Here is a 16,920-nt window from a genome sequence, read left to right as displayed (position 1 = left end):
TTTCTGGGAATTGGACTCAGGACCTTTGGAAGAATAACCAGTGCTCTGAGCCATCTTTCCAACCCCTCATCCCTATTAAAACAAAGATTAATTTTACATAAAGCAGACAGTCTAAAGTGCAAATATTAGCTTTCTCAAACATAGAATCATTGGAATCCAGTGTGTAGACTCAAACATCTGTATCTGTCCTTAACCGTGAGGGCATTTTCTAGAGTCAGTGAATATCACTAGCAATGCACTTGAGCACATCTAGAAAATTATCATCATAAAAGCTATGGCACCGTAGAAAACACACTAACCTCACACCATACTATACTCATGCTACATACTCATACTTCATACAAGATAACCTAAAATCTATGGCTTTACCTCTGCCAAATGCACTTGACTCCTTTAATAGAAAACATAACTTCACACATACCTGATTAGGCACAGACCAGAATCACAAGAATTTCACTCATAGGCTCTACTACTTAACTAGTTATTCAAATGGCCTCATTATTATTTATAACACTTGGAGTCACCTTTCTATCATAAAGCCACCCCACATGAATATTTGTTACTCTAAACTCTAAAGTGTAAAGGTACCACTTTATCAGCAGAGGGATTTTCTTTACCACTGCTTCACTTTACCTTATCTGAATTGCCAGACCATATCTAGCCTTGCCTTAGCATATAGAGATGTACTGATCAGCCTAGAAATTAACCTCTCCATGTGCAGCCTAGGTCCAAGGTCTTTTTAGTCTCATGACACATACCACAATGAAGAAAAAAAGCTATGGATAGAGAGATGTAATCCACAACATCCATGTGACATCATACAGCAACTTGCCTCACATTTGACAAATTCAGAGTCATTTCATCAGATGAAACTCATCATACTACACTGAAACTCTAGCAATGTTTAGCCATTTATATATGGCATTCATATGCTTTGAGTCTCTCTCTCACACACACACAGGCATACTTGTGATTAAAAATGCATAAAAATGTTCATGCTTACATAGACAAAAAGTTCTGTTTATTATTAAAACAACATATACACAAATAAATGCACAGAAATCATAACCTATGGATATGTATATATGTGTGTATATACAGAGATGCATAAACACTTATATGTGCACACACCAATAAGACAAAGTGGATTCATGAGGAGTTTTTATATGCATACGTGCATACTAATACAATATGTATAGAGAGTTGTACATACAGATACATTGGTCAGAGTTACGTACATATGACTATACACATCCATAAAAACAAAACTACACAAATAAACATATACAGATACAAGAATGCTAACAAAAATGGATGTAGACAAACATTTTTATAGCAACTCATTCAGATTAATAAGAATATGCTATGGAGAGGACCTAGGCCCCTGCTCAGATATAGCTTTTGGGTAGCTTAGTCTCCATGTGGGTTCCCTAGTAAGGGGGGCAGGTCTCTGACTTGGACTCAGTGGTTAGTTCTTTGATCACCTCCACCTGTTGAGTGCAGACTTGTCAGACCACAGAGGAAAAAGATGAAGCCAGTCCTGATGAGACCTGACAGGCTAGAGTGAGATTATTCATGTTTTAGAGATGAGAAAACCAAGACACAGAGTGCTTTGGTTGAGGGACATCTAGGTAAGGGGAGCAGGACAGTCACCGGCATAAACTTGCTTGCCTGCTCTTTGGTCACCTCCCTGTGGTGAGGCTGCCTAACTAGACCTGATAGGCTAGGGTCAGAGAGTAGGGGAGGAAGACCTCCCCTATCAGTGGACTAGGGGAGAGGTGTAGAGGGGAAGAGGGACAGAGGGTGAGACCAAGAGGAAATGAGAGAGGGTGCTACAGTGGGATACAAAGTGAATAAATTTTAATAAATAATAATAATAATAAAGAAACAAAAGGAATATGCTAAGGTACATAGATATCCAGAAATAGATTCACAAAAAACTCATGCATATACAGAGAACCAAAGTTGTACACACCCATATCTATATAGAGAGATGACACAGAAATGTCTACAGAGGCAGAGGTGTATATGCAGGACACAATGCACCAGTTTACACACACACAGTGATCCAGAAATATATACCTATATAAGCACAGAGATATGCAAATACACTCAGAAGCATATGTATTTATTAAAACCTGTGTTCACAGACATAGAAATATGTTCAACCACATTGAAAGTATGTAGCATGGCTTCAAAGATACACATGGGCACTTTAATCCATAATTATATGTATAATGGAAACACTGATGGACATTTATACCATAGAGGGAGGGAGGCAAAAAACAAATCCATGGACCACGATATACCTTCTATAGGCATCCACAATCCCCGTACACCCTCAGTTATCACATTTCACATGCCAGTCTAGAGACATAAACATTGACACGTACATGTACAGATTCAGTCTGTGTTATAAATTTCATTAATTTGCATGAAGACACATTAGTATTAACAAAAATGTACCTACATAGGTATGCGGATATTCACATGGATGTACATCAAGTAGATAAATTCATAAACACTGGAGCACACATGTAACAAGTTATTAGATATAAATGAAGAGACTTCCTGGCAAGTATACTTTATGCATACATATCCTGTATATACACAGATGCATAGACACAGGGAGGCTTACATTGATGAATATAGGTAGTCAGCAAAGCATGTCCACATAGACATAAAATCTCATAGATACATACAGAGATAGATACCAAGAATTCAAATGCAGCTCTACAGGCTTTTGTACCAGCTTGGATAGAGACACACTAAGAATCTTATAAACATGTGCATGTAGTGCTCTGTAAATGCACTCATTTATGTAAACATAATTGTAAATGCAGATATGCACTTAGATACCATACATTTTCACACTAAATACCTAGGCAGACCATTTCTTAAACAAGAAGAGTTATACATATATATATTTAAAAGTAACATACATAAAATACATTTGCAAACACGCACATATTTGTAATTGCACACATATACAGCTATATCCTTACATGTTAACACTTACACATGTTGATGCACATACTCATACTCTACCATAGTGCTCTACATATGGTCTCCTAAGCATTTAATGGTACACAAATTCTAAGCCTACATCAAATAGATGAATGCACACACACACACACACACACACACACATATATATATATGACAAAATGGGTGTATAGATGAACACAGGACTTCATGCTACAAATAGAATCAGACTTGCATATACACAGACATATGTTGATTTATATTGTGAAAACATAAACTTCCAATCACTTATAAATGAACATACAAACTTTTAAAATAAACTCATGAGTTTTAATGTGGCTTTGTTTTTAACTTTTAGAGAGCAACAATTATTAATCCCACCTAACTGACTATACTGTATGTATGTAGGCATGGAAATTACCAGAAGCATCTCTAAGACATCTTTAAGGCACATGAATGTGCACACACACTTCCATGCATACAAATTCAAACATATAATTCATATGGAAGTGTAGAAATACGCATTGTATAGCCAAATAAAGAAAAATACATACATAGGCATACCTACACACTGTTGAATTGCTGTGCTTTAATACTTAAATATTGAAATTTAATACAAAATAAATCCTACATCTTCATCCAAATTCTGGCATTTACTGGTTCAGTGATTTGGGGCCATTTTCCTGCCTTCTCACCTGTGACAGAGGAGTAAGCATAACACTTACCTTTCAGAATTTTGGGAGAGTTTGTGTAATGGAATGCTTAATATTGTGCTTGGAATATCATGCATGTAGATGGCACTGAATTTGTTTCCTTGTTATGTTTGATACAAACTGTTTAGTGGCATAGGAATAGGTTTTTATAGATAGTTTGCATTGTATCATAATATATTATTTTATATTTGTAATTGCACCAATAAACATTAATTTATTAATGATAATAGACTATGACCGCAAACAAGGTCATGTCTCAAATTCTCAGAGATTGTAAGAATTTGCTACTGTCTTTGGGAGAAAGACAGACTCCAGATTTATTTTTCCTGGTTTGTTGCTATGTGTATTGTTGTCATAAGTATACCCACAACCCCTTTCTGTTTTCACAATTAAACCACATTTGTGAACCTTTAATGTCCCACTTTAGATTTTTAAAAATTTATTCTTCTCTCATGTGATATATTCTAACCACAGTTTCCCTTTCTTCCTCTCCTACCAGTCCCTCCTCAGTTCCCCTCTTGTCCAGATTTACTCCTCCATTTCTATTCAGAAAAGGGCAGGCCTCCCAGGAATATTACTCAAACATGGTATATCATGCTTCAACAAGACCAGGGACAACCCCCTAATATCAAGGTTGGACAAAGAGGAAAAAAGATTTCAAAAGAGTCAAGGACAGTCCCCACTCCCACTGTCAGGGGTCTCACAAAAACACCAAGATACACAACCATAACATATATGAAAAGGACCTAGGTCATACCCTGATTGTCTTTGCAGTCTTTATAAGCTCCTGTGAGCCCTGCTCAGTTAATTCTATGGGTTTTCTTGTGCTCTCCTTGACTCCTCTGACTCCTCTAATCTTTCCTTCTCTTCCTCTGTATGATTCTCCAGGCTTTGCCTAATGTCTGGCTGTGAGTCTCTGTATCTACTCTCTTCAGTTGCTGGGTGAAGCTTTCTGATGGTGATTATGTTAGGCTCCAGACTACAAGTATAGGAGAGTATCATTAAGAACATTTTGTTGATCTTTTTTTCTGACAATGTTTGATTCTATCCTAGGTCTCTAACTTCAGATATCCTAGGCTATCCAGCCTCTGGTTCCTGGCTGTCCAGGCAGTGTCAGGTATGGGCTCCCTCTTGTGACATGGGTCTCAATTTGGAATACTCATTGGCTGGCCATTCCCACAAGTTCCTTACCACCTTTACCATTGCACATCTTGTAGGCAGGACAAATGGTAGATAAAATGTTTTGTGTCTGGGTTGACGTCCCAGTCACTCTACTGAAGACTTCCCTGGTTACAGGAGATGACCAGTTCAGGCTCCATATCCCCCATTACTGGTAGTTTTAGCTAGGGCCACCTTGTAGATTTCCTGGGAGTTTACATTGCACTAGATTTCTACTTAACCCCCAAATTCTGCCCAATTCCAGTTATGTCTCCCAATACTCTTTCCACCCCACCTGATTCCCTCCTATTCCCATCCACACCCACAAAATCTATTTTCCTTTCATAGGAAGATTCATGTAACCTCCCCTCTTGAATCCTCCTTGTTATTTAGCCCCTCTGGGTCTGTGGATTGGAGCATGGTTATCCTATACTTTATAGCAAATAAGTGAATACATACCATGTTTATAATTCTAGGTCTGGGTTACCTCACTCAAAGTGATTTTTTTTTCTACCCCCCCCTCTCCCGACCTGGGATTAATCTAGCCACAGTACAAGATGGAGAAAAGGCTGCATGCGTGATGTGCATCTGCCACATAGTGACCACACTGAGTAAGTACAGTATTTGTGCATCACCACAATTGTCCCAACATAACACTCTGAAAAGCTGTGTACGTAAGTTAACATACATTACACCATAGTGGTTTCTGCTATATTCTGAAATGCAAATGGTAATCAAATAAAATTGTACCTTTCACAAAAAAAAACAACCTATCCCCATTTTCTTTCTTTCTGGATTTTCCTGATATCATTCTGCTAGTAATTTGCCATGTAAAAGCACTTTAAAAAATGGTAGACATTACTTGCACATTTGTATTCAAGTTATAATCTGAAATTTAGCATAAGTTTACATATACACAAAGCTGTCATTATTATAATGTAGTGAATATGTAACTGTTTATACTTTAATTATGTTTATAAATTGTAATTTAATCACATCTTTATTATTATGCAATAAAGTAAAATACCATCCTAACTTGTTGATTTACTAGAAAAAATAACAAAGTCTTTGGCAGACAATTTTCTGTCTACTTCTGCTACTATTTTACTATACTTCCTTTACATAATTCATTCTAATGAAATACATTTTATGTTTAAAATGCCTTTAATTCATCACCCTACTACATCTCTACAGAAAATATATGAAAATGAAAATAAATTTTCTGGTGGGTATTTGCCTCTAAATATTAAGATTTTATCATTAAATTATTCGTATTGGACATTTGGTCTAAAGAATATAAAATAGCATATGTTGGTTCATAATGAGTAGAAGTGAAAAGAAGAATTATCTGTAAGTGCATCTCCTAAGTGAACATGAATACGTTTTCTCCTGATTAGTGCACAACTCTGAGGATGACTTATTTCTAATGCTCCCCCTTTCTTCATTCCACTGGGGATTGAACTCAAGGCTTTGCACATACTAGGAAGGTGCCCTGTCACTGAGCTACATTCATAGCCCTTTTTCATTTTTACAGGTGTGAGAACTGAGGTAACTTGTTCAAGTAAATTATTAAAAATGAATGGAATGAGTATCTAAGAAACAAGGTAAAACCACACAGTGGCCTGTTATCAAAACCCATTTCTTAGTCTGAAGTGATGTGCATGACTGTAGTTCCAGTACTTGGAAGACAGAAACAGGGGTGTTGTGGGTTATTAATATTTATTATTGATTTATCTGGAGTTAAACAATGGTTATTTCTGAAACAGCTGTATACCCAAATTGTGACACAGAGATTAGGATTTATTTGATTAACCTAGAGCACAATGCTGGGCAAGCCCGTAGAATTTCCTACCATTCAGATTTCACCCATTATACTTGCTTTTAGTCATATCTTAGGTCTGGTTCATCTCTCCACATGGTTCCAAGTCCTCTCTTGCCAACCCCTGCTCTCCTCTTCTCTTGCTTCCTTTTTCTCCCCTCCAGACCAGGATGTCCCACCCTATTCTCCCCATTGCACAGCAGTGGCTAGTTTTTTTTTTTTTTATTGGCAACACAGAGAACGAATGGTGGCAGGTTTACACAACTTGAGACAGGTGATGCTTATTCTAAGCATCACAATGCAATGTCCGGATTGAAACCAGAGAGTGGGGTAGAGAAATCAGCACTTGAATGAACAAGGGTACATTCCACAATAATATTATACCAACACAGGGGTATTTTAAGTTTCAGGCCAACATCAGCTATGTAGTTAAACTCTCTTAAAATGACTTTAAAGACATGAATATAGAAGGAGGACTACTGGAGAAGAGGAAGAAGATCAACAGAAGTGATGGGGTTAGAGGATAATGGGTAAATATGATCAAAATACATTATATACATTTATATATCCATAAAACTAATTGTGTATGGACTAATGAAAAAATAGAAGACAGAACTAAAAAAATCTTTAACTAATGTCATTTTCAATGATTTAAAAATTAGTACATCTTAAAGTGGGAAATAGTAAGATCTGGAGAGGACAGGAGTTCCACAAGGAAAGCAACAGAACCAAAAAATTTGAGCACAGAGGTCTTTCCTGAGACTCATACTCCAAGCAAGGACTATTCATGGAGATAACCTAGAACCCCTGCACAGATATAGCCCATGGCAGTTTAGTGTCCAAGTGGGTTCCATAGTAATGGGAAGAGGGACTGCCTCAGACATGAACTGATTGGCCTGCTCTTTGATCACCTCACCCTGAGGGGGGAGCAGCCTTACCAGGCCACAGAGGAAGACAATATAGCCACTTCTGATGAGATCTGATAGACTAGGATCAGAAGGAAGGAGAGGAAGACTTGGGGAGGGGCATTCGTGAAGAAGGGGGAGGGAAGGTGGAATTGGGAGGGGAGGAGGATGGGGCTTATGGGGAGATACAAAGTGAATAAAGTGTAATTAATAAAAAATTTAAAAAAAGAAAGTGCATCGATGGAATGCCACTATGCAGGGAACTATGAACAATATCCTAAGACAAGCAAAGTGTTTCTCAAAATCATATCAAACACTTATTTCACATTCATGATAGAAATAAAACACAGTTGTTCCTTGTAAGTGATAATATGCGATCAATTCTACCTGTGTAATAGTAGGTTATTCTTGCTGGCAGAATTCAATAAAGTATAAATAAACTTAACCCCCCAAAATTAACACATCTTAAATAGATAGCAGTACATTTAAAATAAGTAGTAGTATCTCTATTTCATGAAAACAAAGGACCCCATGATGCATTAAATGATGCATTGGAGAGACTGATGTTTTTAATTTCTAGGAAGCTTATCAGAATGGCTTTACCAATATTTACTAAATGACTATGGGATTCATTATACTTTGATTTGGGGACATTTATTTTAACCAACTACCCTTACAAAAGATTAAGAGAATAAAATACATATGTTTGCTAAAATGATAATTTGAATAAACTGCTTTGAATTTATTATATACTTTATATATAAAAGTTTGAAAGTACTTTTCTGAATCAATTTAATTGAAAATGTTCAATTATAGTTTAATTGGAAAAGACATAATTCATGTCAAGTTAATTAGGAAAATCTGTTTTACTTTTGAGAATATCAGACTTAAATTTTAAATAAAAAAACATGAATACATATTTTAGTATAGTTATCAAAACCACAGAGAAATTAAGGAATACTTACTGATAGATAACAAATATCAGATTAAGATAACAGTAATAGGGCTGGAGAGATGGCTCAGAGGTTAAGAACACTCGCTGTTCTTCCAGAGGTTCTGAGTTCAATTCCCAGCAACCACATGGTGGCTCACAACCATCTATAGTAAGATCTGGTGGGCAGGAAGAATGTTGTATAGATAATAAATAAGGCTTTTGAAAAAAAAAAAGGATAACAGTGATATATTTTATCCACTTTTAAATCATTTTAGTTCTAGTATGCCATTTTAAATTAAAGAATGTAAAATATAACTGATATATGACATATGACTCAGTGAATATGATCTCATATATAATATCCTTGGATAAACAGAAGGGTATATTTTGTTAAAACTAACTAGCTTTTTAGTTTTATAATGCAATGTAGACAATGAGTTAATTTGAAGATAAAATAACTGATTTTAGTTGGAAAAGATATTACATAATACAAACAGAAAAGTTTTAATTTAAGTTTAAAAATTAACATTTTCTATGCATAAATTTTGCCAGTATAAACATTTTTTAGTGCTGGAGAACATCCAGTTAAAAGAATTACACTTAGAAGTTACAGGTAAAACTATCGACTAGTGGTAGATACTGTTGTTCATTAGGTTTTTTTGTTTGTTTGTTTGTTTCCTATTGAAAACACATTAGCGGAAGGAAGGAGAAGAGGACCTCCCTTATCAGTGGAGTTGGAGAGGGTCATGCGTGAAGAAGGGGGAGGGAGGGTGGGATCGGGAGGGGAGGAGGGAGGGGCTTATGGGGGGATACAAAGTGAATAAAGTGTAATTAATAAAAAAATCAAAATAATAAAAAGGAAAACACATTAGGGATTGTACTGATGATAGCTGAAAAAATAATGTTTAATTTTAACATTTTGGGTGAAATTGTTCCCATGTGTATAATTTTTGGGAGACAAAACATATGAAAGTTGAATATCTGAAAGTAGATGCTCTGATACCACCCCTGCTGCAGTAGCCAGTCTCCCAGCAAGCTTAGTCTAGAGCAATATGTTATTACCATTTTTTAAATTTTTTTTAAAAATTTTATTTATATATTTATTTATTATAATATATTCACTTTGTATCCCTGCTGCAGCCCCTACCTTTGTCTCCTCCCAGTCCGACCTACCCTCCCTTTTCTCCCTCTATAATCTTTCCCTCGTCACCTGATAGAGGAGGATAGATATAAGGGGAGTCACCTTCTATCTTACCCTAACCTATCAGTTTTCATCAGGGCTGGCTGCATCATCTTTTTCTGTGGCCTGGAAAGGCTGCACCTACTCCAGAGGGTGGTGATGAAAGAGCCTGCCACTGAATTCATGTGAGGGACAAACCCTGTAAGCTTAGTAGGGAACCCACTTGGAAACTGAGCAGCTCATGGGCTTCCTTTAAACAGGGGGTCTAGTTCCTCTCCATGCATGGTCCTTAGTTGGAATATCAGTCTCTCCAGAACCTCTGGGGCCAGGTATTTTGGCTCTGTTGTTCTCCCTGTAGAGTTCCTGTCCTCTCCAGGTCTTTCTATATCCCTCTTCTTCCATAAGGATTCTGACACTCTGCCCAAAGTTTGGCTATGAGTCTGTGTCTCTCCTTGATACCCTGGTGGGTAGAGTTTTTCAGAAGTCTTCTGTGGAAGGCTCCTTTACTGTTCCTTGTCTTCTACTTCTGATGTATACCCTGTATGGCCTTCTGAATGAGGATTAAGCCTCTTCCCTAGGGATTTCCTTGTTGTTTAACTTCTTTAGGAATATAGATTTTATTATGTTTATCCTATATTATACAGCTAATATCTACATATAAGTGAGTATATATCATTTATGTCTTTTTACTTCTGGGTTACCTCACTCAAGATGATCTATTCTAGTTCCCACTATTTGCCTGCAAATTTCATGATTTCCTTGTTTTTAATAGCTGAGTAGTATTCCATTGTGTAAATGTACCACACCTTCTGTATCCATTTTTCCTTTGAGGAACATCTGGGTTGTGTCCAGGTTCAGGCTATTATGAAGAGCTGCTACAAACATGGTTGAGAAAATGTCAACCATTGAACGGTGGGACACCATTTGGGTATATGCCTAGGAGTGGTATAGCTGGATCTTGAGGTAGCACTATTCCTAATTTTCCGAGGAAGCACCAGATTGATTTCCAAATTGGTTGTATAAGTTTACATTCCCACCAATGGAGGAGGGTTCCCCTTTCTCCATATCCTCTCCAGCATACATCATCCCTTGAGTTTTTTATCTTAGCCATTCTGATGGGTATGAGGCGAAATCTCAGGGTCGTTTGGATTTGCATTTCCATGATGACTAAGGACTTTGAGCATTTCTTTAAGTGTTTCTCTGCCATTCGATATTCATTTGTTGAGAATTCTCTGTTAATTCGGTACCCCATTTTTTAATTGGGTTACTTGGTTTGTTGGTGTTTAACTTCTTCAGTTCTTTATATATTCTATATATTAGCTCTCTGTCAGATAAAGGGTTGGTAAAGATTCTTTCCCAGTCTGTAGGCTGTTGTTTTGTTTTGATGACAGTGTCCTTTGCTTTACAGAAGCTTTTCAGTTTCATGAAGTCCCATTTATTGATTGTTGCTCTTAGAGCCTGTGCTGTTGGTGTTCTGTTCAGGAAGTTGTCTCCTCTGCCAAAGAGGTCAAGCCTGTTCCCCACTTTTTCTTCTGACAGGTTTAATGTGTCTGATTTTATATTCAGTTCTTTGATCAACTTGAACTCTAATTTTGTGAAAGGTGATATAGGTCTATTTTCATTTCTCTACATGTAGATATCCAGTTAGACCAGCACCATTTGTTGAAGATGTTATCTTTTTCCATTGTATGGTTTTGGCTTCTTTGTCAAAAATTAAGTTTCCATAGGTGTGTGGGTTTATTTCTGGGTCTTCAATTCCGTTGGTCCACCAGTCTGTTTCTATGCCACTACCATACTCTTTTTATTGCTGTTGCTCTATAGTACAGCTTGATATCCAGTATGGAGATATCTCCAGAAGAGCTTTTTTTTCTTTTTAAAAGTTTTTATTAATTACAGTTTATTCACTTTGTATCCCCCATGTAACTCCCTCCCTCCTCCCCTCCCAATCCCACTCTCCCTCCCACTTCTCCACCCATGCCCCTCCCCAAGTCCACAGATAGGGGAGGTATTCTCCTTCCTTCTGATCCTAGTCTATCAGGTCTCATCAGGACTGGCTGCATTGTCTTCCTCTGTGGCCTGGTAAGACTGCTCCACACTCAGGGGAAGGTGATCAAAGAGCAGGCCAATCAGTTCATGTCAGAAACAGTCCCTGTTCCCATTACTATGGAACCCACTTGGACACTGAACTGCCATGGGCTACATCTGTGCAGGGGTTCTAGGTTATCTCCATGAATGGTCTTTGGTTGGAGTATCAGTCTCAGAAAAGACCCCTTTTCCCAGATATTTTGGTTCTGTTGCTCTCCTTGTGGAGCTCCTGTCCTCTCCAGTTCTTACTGTTTCCCACTTCTTTCATAAGATTCCCTGTACTCTGTCCAAAGGTTGGCCATAAGTCTCAGCATCTGCTTTTATACCCTGCAGGGTAGAACTTTTCAGAGGCCCTCTGGGGCAGGCTCCTTTCCTGTTCCCTGTTTTCTCCTTCTTCTGATGTCCATCCTCTTTGCCTTTCTGAATGGGGATTTAGCATTTTAGCCAGAGTCCTCCTTCTTGATCAGTATCTTTAGGTGTACATATTTTAGTAGGTTTATCCTATATTATATGTCTAATATCCACTTATGAGTGAGTATATACCCTGTGTGTCTTTCTGCTTCTGGGATACCTCACTCAGGATGATCTTTTCCAGTTCCCACAATTTGCCTGCAAATTTCATGATTTCCTTGTTTTTTGTTGCTGAGTAATATTCCATTGTGTAGATGTACCACAATTTCTGTATCCATTTTTCAGTTGAGGGGCATCTGGGTTGTTTCCAGGTTCTGGCTATTATAAATAAAGCTGCTACAAACATGGTTGAGCAAATGTCCTTGTTGTATACTTGAGCATCTTTTGGATACATGCCTAGGAATGGTATAGCTGGATCTTGAGTAAGCGCTATTCCTAATTGTCTGAGAAAGCGCCAGATTGATTTCTAGAGTAATTGTACAAGTTTACATTCCACCAACAGAAGAGGAGAATTCCCCTTTCTCCACAACCTCTCCTGAATGTGTTGTCACTTGAGTTTTGATCTTAGCCATTCTGATTGGTGTAAGGTGAAATCTCAGGGTCATTTTGATTTCCATTTCCATTTCCATGATGACTAAGGTCTTTGAGCATTTTTTTTGAACAGTTTTTTTCTTTTATTTTTCAAATGGAAATTTTAATTTTTTTAATATTAGTTACAGTTTATTAACTTTGTATCCCTGCTGTATCCCACTCTCTCTTTCCCCCCCAATCCCACCCTTCCTTCCTCATCTCCTCCCTGCCCCTTTCCAATTCCACTGATTGAGGAGGACCTCCTCCCCTTTAATCTGACCCTGGTTTATCAGGTATCTTCAGGACTGGCTGCAAAGTCCTCCTCTGTGGCCTAGCAGGGCTGTTTCTTCCTCGGGGGTGGGGTGTCAAAGACATTGAGCATTTTTTAAAGTGTTTTTCAGTCATTCGATATTCCTCTATTGAGAATTTACTTTTTAGCTCTGTACCCCATTTTTTAATTGGATTACTTGATTTGTTGCTGTTTACTTCTTTAGTTTTTTTTATATATACTGGATATTAGCCTTCTGTCAGATATAGAGTTGGTGAAGATCCTTTCCCAATCTGTAGTTTGTTTTGTTTTAACGACAGTGTCCTTTGCTTTACAGAAACTTTTCAATTTTATGAGGTCCCATTTATTGATTGTTGATCTTAGAGCCTGTGCTGTTGGTGTTCTGTTCAGGAAGTTGTCTCCTGTCCCAATGAGTTCCAGGCTCTTCCCCACTTTTTCTTCTAATAGGTTTAGTATGTCTGATTTTATATCAAGGTCTTTGATCCACTTGGACTTTAGTTTTGTGCAGGGTGATTAAGTTTGGCTCTATTTGCATTTTCTACATGTAGACATCCAGTTAGACCAGCACCATTTGTTGAAGATGCTATCTTTTTTCCAATGTATAGTTTTGGCATCTTTGTCAAGGATCAGGTGTCCATACCTGTGTTGGTTTATTTCAGGGTCTTCTATTCGATTCCGATTCCATTGATCCACCAGTTGGTGTCTATGCCAGTACCATGCAGTTTTTATTACTGTTGCTTTATAGTACAACTTGAGATCAGGGATGGAGATACCTCCAGAGGATCTTTTATTGTACATGATTGTTTTAGCTGTTCTGAGTTATTTGTTTTTCCATATGACATTGAGAATTGTTCTTTCACTGTCTATAAAAATTTGTGTTGGTATTTTGATTGGAATTGCATTGAATTTATAGATTTCTTTTGGTAGGATAGCCATTTTCACTATGTTAATCCTACCGACCCATGAATGTGTGATATCTTTCCATCTTCTGATGTCTTCTTCAATTTCTTTCTTCAGAGACTTGAAGTTTTTTTTTTTTTTCATATAGTTCTTTCACTTGCTTGATTAGAGTTACACCAAGGTACTTTATGTTATTTGTGGCTATTGTGAAGGGTATTGTTTCCCCAATTTCTTTCTCAGATCATTTGCCTTTTAAATACAGGAGGGCTTCAGATTTTTTTTGTGTAGTTTTTTTTTCATGAAAAAGTTTATTTTATTTTATTTTTTTAATTACACTTCATTCACTTTGTATCCCCCCATAAGCCCCTCCCTCCTCTCCTCCCAGTCCCACCCTCCCTCCCCCTTCTTCATGCATGCCCCTCTCCAAGTCCACTGATAGGGGAGATCCTCCTCTCCTTCCTTCTGATCTTAGTCTATAAGAACACATCAGGAGTGGTTGCATTGTCATCTTCTGTGGCCTGGTAAGGTTACTCCCCACTCAGAGAGAGGTGATCAAAGAGCAGGCCAATCAGATTATGTCAGAGGCAGTCCTTCTACCCATTACTATGTAACCCACTTGGACACTAAACTGCCATGGGCTACATCTGTGCAGAGGTTCTAGGTTATCTCCATGCCTGATACTTGGTTGGAGTATGAGTCTCTGGGAAGACCCCTGTGTTCAGATTTTCTGGTTCTATTGCTCTCCTTGTGGGGTTCCTGTCCTCTCCAGATCTTACTATTTCCTACTTCTTCCATAAGATTCCATGCATTCTGCCCAAATGTGTTATTTTTTTTTATCCAGCCACTTTGCTGAAGGTTTTATCAACTGAAGAAGTTCCCTGGTAGAATTTTTGTGGTCACTCATTTATATTTTCATATCATCTGCGAATAGCTCACGATCATCTCCTCAGATGCCGAAAAAAACATTTGACAAAATTTAACACCTGTTCATTTTTAAAGTTTTGGAGATATCAGGGATGTAAGGCACATACCTAAACATAGTAAAAGCATTATACAGCAAGCCTATAGCCAACATCAAACTAAATGGAGAGAAACTTAAATAAATTCCACTGAAATCTGGGACAAGAAAAAGCTGCCCACTCTCTCCTTACCTCTTCAACATAGTTCTTGAAGTCCTAGCTAGAGCAATAAGACAACTAAAAGAGATTAGAGGGACACAAATCAAAAGGAAGAAATTATTGTCATTTTTTAAATAATTGCTTTACAAAGCAACAGAACAAGATAATTTGAACACAGGGAACTTCCCAGAGACTCATACTCCAACCAAGGACTATTCGTGGAGATAACCTAGAACTCCTGCACAGATGTAGCCCATGGCAGTTCAGTGTCCAAGTGGGTTACATAGTAATGGGAAGAGGGACTGCCTCTGACATAATCTGATTGGCCTGCTCATTGATCACCTCCCCCTGAGGGGGGAGCAGCCTTACCAGGCCACGGTAGAGGACAATGCAGCCAATTTTGATGAGAACTGATAGACTAAGATCAGAAAGGAGAGGAGAACCTCCCCTATCAGTGGACTTGGGGAGTGGCATGCATGCAGAAAGGGGAGGGAGGGTGGGATCAGGAGGGGAGGAGGGAGGGGCTTATGGGGGGATACAAAATGAATAAAGTGTAATTAATAAAAAATTAAAAAAAATAATTGCTTTACAAGGCTGGAAATAGCTGTGTTTGAATTTATGCAAATGCTTCTATGATTGATCACAATCAATCATATGTTCTGGAAATGAATAATTTTATTTGGTTGATTAAGTATGTATATTGATTAGGCCAACATAGACCAGTATAAAAGATGTAAAGAAATATGTGGGCATTGACATTAGAACCATAGCTAGCTAGCATGAAAAATCACAAAATAAGCACAGTGATGTTCTGCTGTTGAGTTAAATAAATACAATAAAATTATTTATTTGATTTTTACATTTTTCATATGCTACATGAATATTTTAACTTAAAAGTGTGACTCATATTATATGTATTATGTAATAGCATACATATTCATCTAGAACATCTAACTTCCTCTCATATTGTAAGTATGGAAAATAGTTTCATAGTCTTGTCATATGTAGTATATAGGTATTTTGATGTTGCTTTACATTTTTCTAGTATTGGTGTTTCCTTTTTGAGAATTTTTAGTTGTAAATAGTAAAAGTTAAAAAAAAAACAACAAAAAACAAAACCTCACCACCACCAACAAAAACCCAACAAGATAATAGTGGAAGAATAGTTGAAGTATAATCTTTTATTAGCTCCTAGAATTTTTTTTCTAGTATAAAACTGAGAAACTTCTCAGTGTTTACATGTGAAACACCTCAAACTTCAGAACTCCAAGAGGTGACTCTTGAGTTATATTGAAGCCTTGAAACTTTTACTATACCTGAAAAATTTCCAGTATAATAAAGATAGTAATGCTAAGAATAAATCCTCTTGTAGAAAACTGTCATAAAAGGATTTATCCATAGATTTTAATGTTATACCTGTTGAAAGAGCTTTGTTAACAATTGCTTAGGGGGTTGTCTTCAGTATAAGTATAGTATTACAACTGACATCACAGATTTTCATATATATGTACACACATACAGTGATAACTCCCAACCATCTGTTTCTTGGCCTAGTGTCAGTGTAGAAATGCCATTGGTTAGCAAGTATATTCTTATTTTCTGATTTCATAGGTACAGAGGCATTAAATCTTAGAATTGGGCAAACATACCAATTCATTCACCAGGGCAAAAGGATCATGGAGGACAGAAAGCCAAACTTGAAAGTAAAGCCTACCAGTATTGGTATCTGAATACCAGTGACATTGCCTTTTCTGTATGTGGTAGTCAGAAAAATCCAATGTGTGTTTTTTATTTAAATGTCACCCTAGATTTTTTAAGTAACATATTACACATTTATTACTTGACAATTTTCC

General features: G+C 37.2%; 1 protein-coding gene across 4 annotated transcripts in view; it reads left to right on the top strand.

The window, feature by feature from the left end:
- The window catches only part of LOC129671012 (melanoma-associated antigen 1-like), a 212,236-nt gene that overhangs the window by 14,508 nt on the left and 180,808 nt on the right, over positions 1 to 16,920 (top strand). For all 4 annotated transcript variants that reach the window (XM_055599653.1, XM_055599652.1, XM_055599651.1 and 1 more), the window contains 2 exons: positions 4,752 to 4,815; positions 5,402 to 5,467. The gene's annotated coding sequence lies outside the window, so the exon portion shown is untranslated. The remainder of the gene's footprint in view (positions 1 to 4,751; positions 4,816 to 5,401; positions 5,468 to 16,920) is intronic.

The sequence above is a fragment of the Psammomys obesus genome, unplaced genomic scaffold (genome assembly GCF_907164565.1).
Source record: "Psammomys obesus unplaced genomic scaffold, mPsaObe1.curated_primary_1811, whole genome shotgun sequence".
NCBI classification, from domain to species: domain Eukaryota; kingdom Metazoa; phylum Chordata; class Mammalia; order Rodentia; family Muridae; genus Psammomys; species Psammomys obesus.
This window is presented reverse-complemented; position numbering and strand designations above follow the sequence as displayed.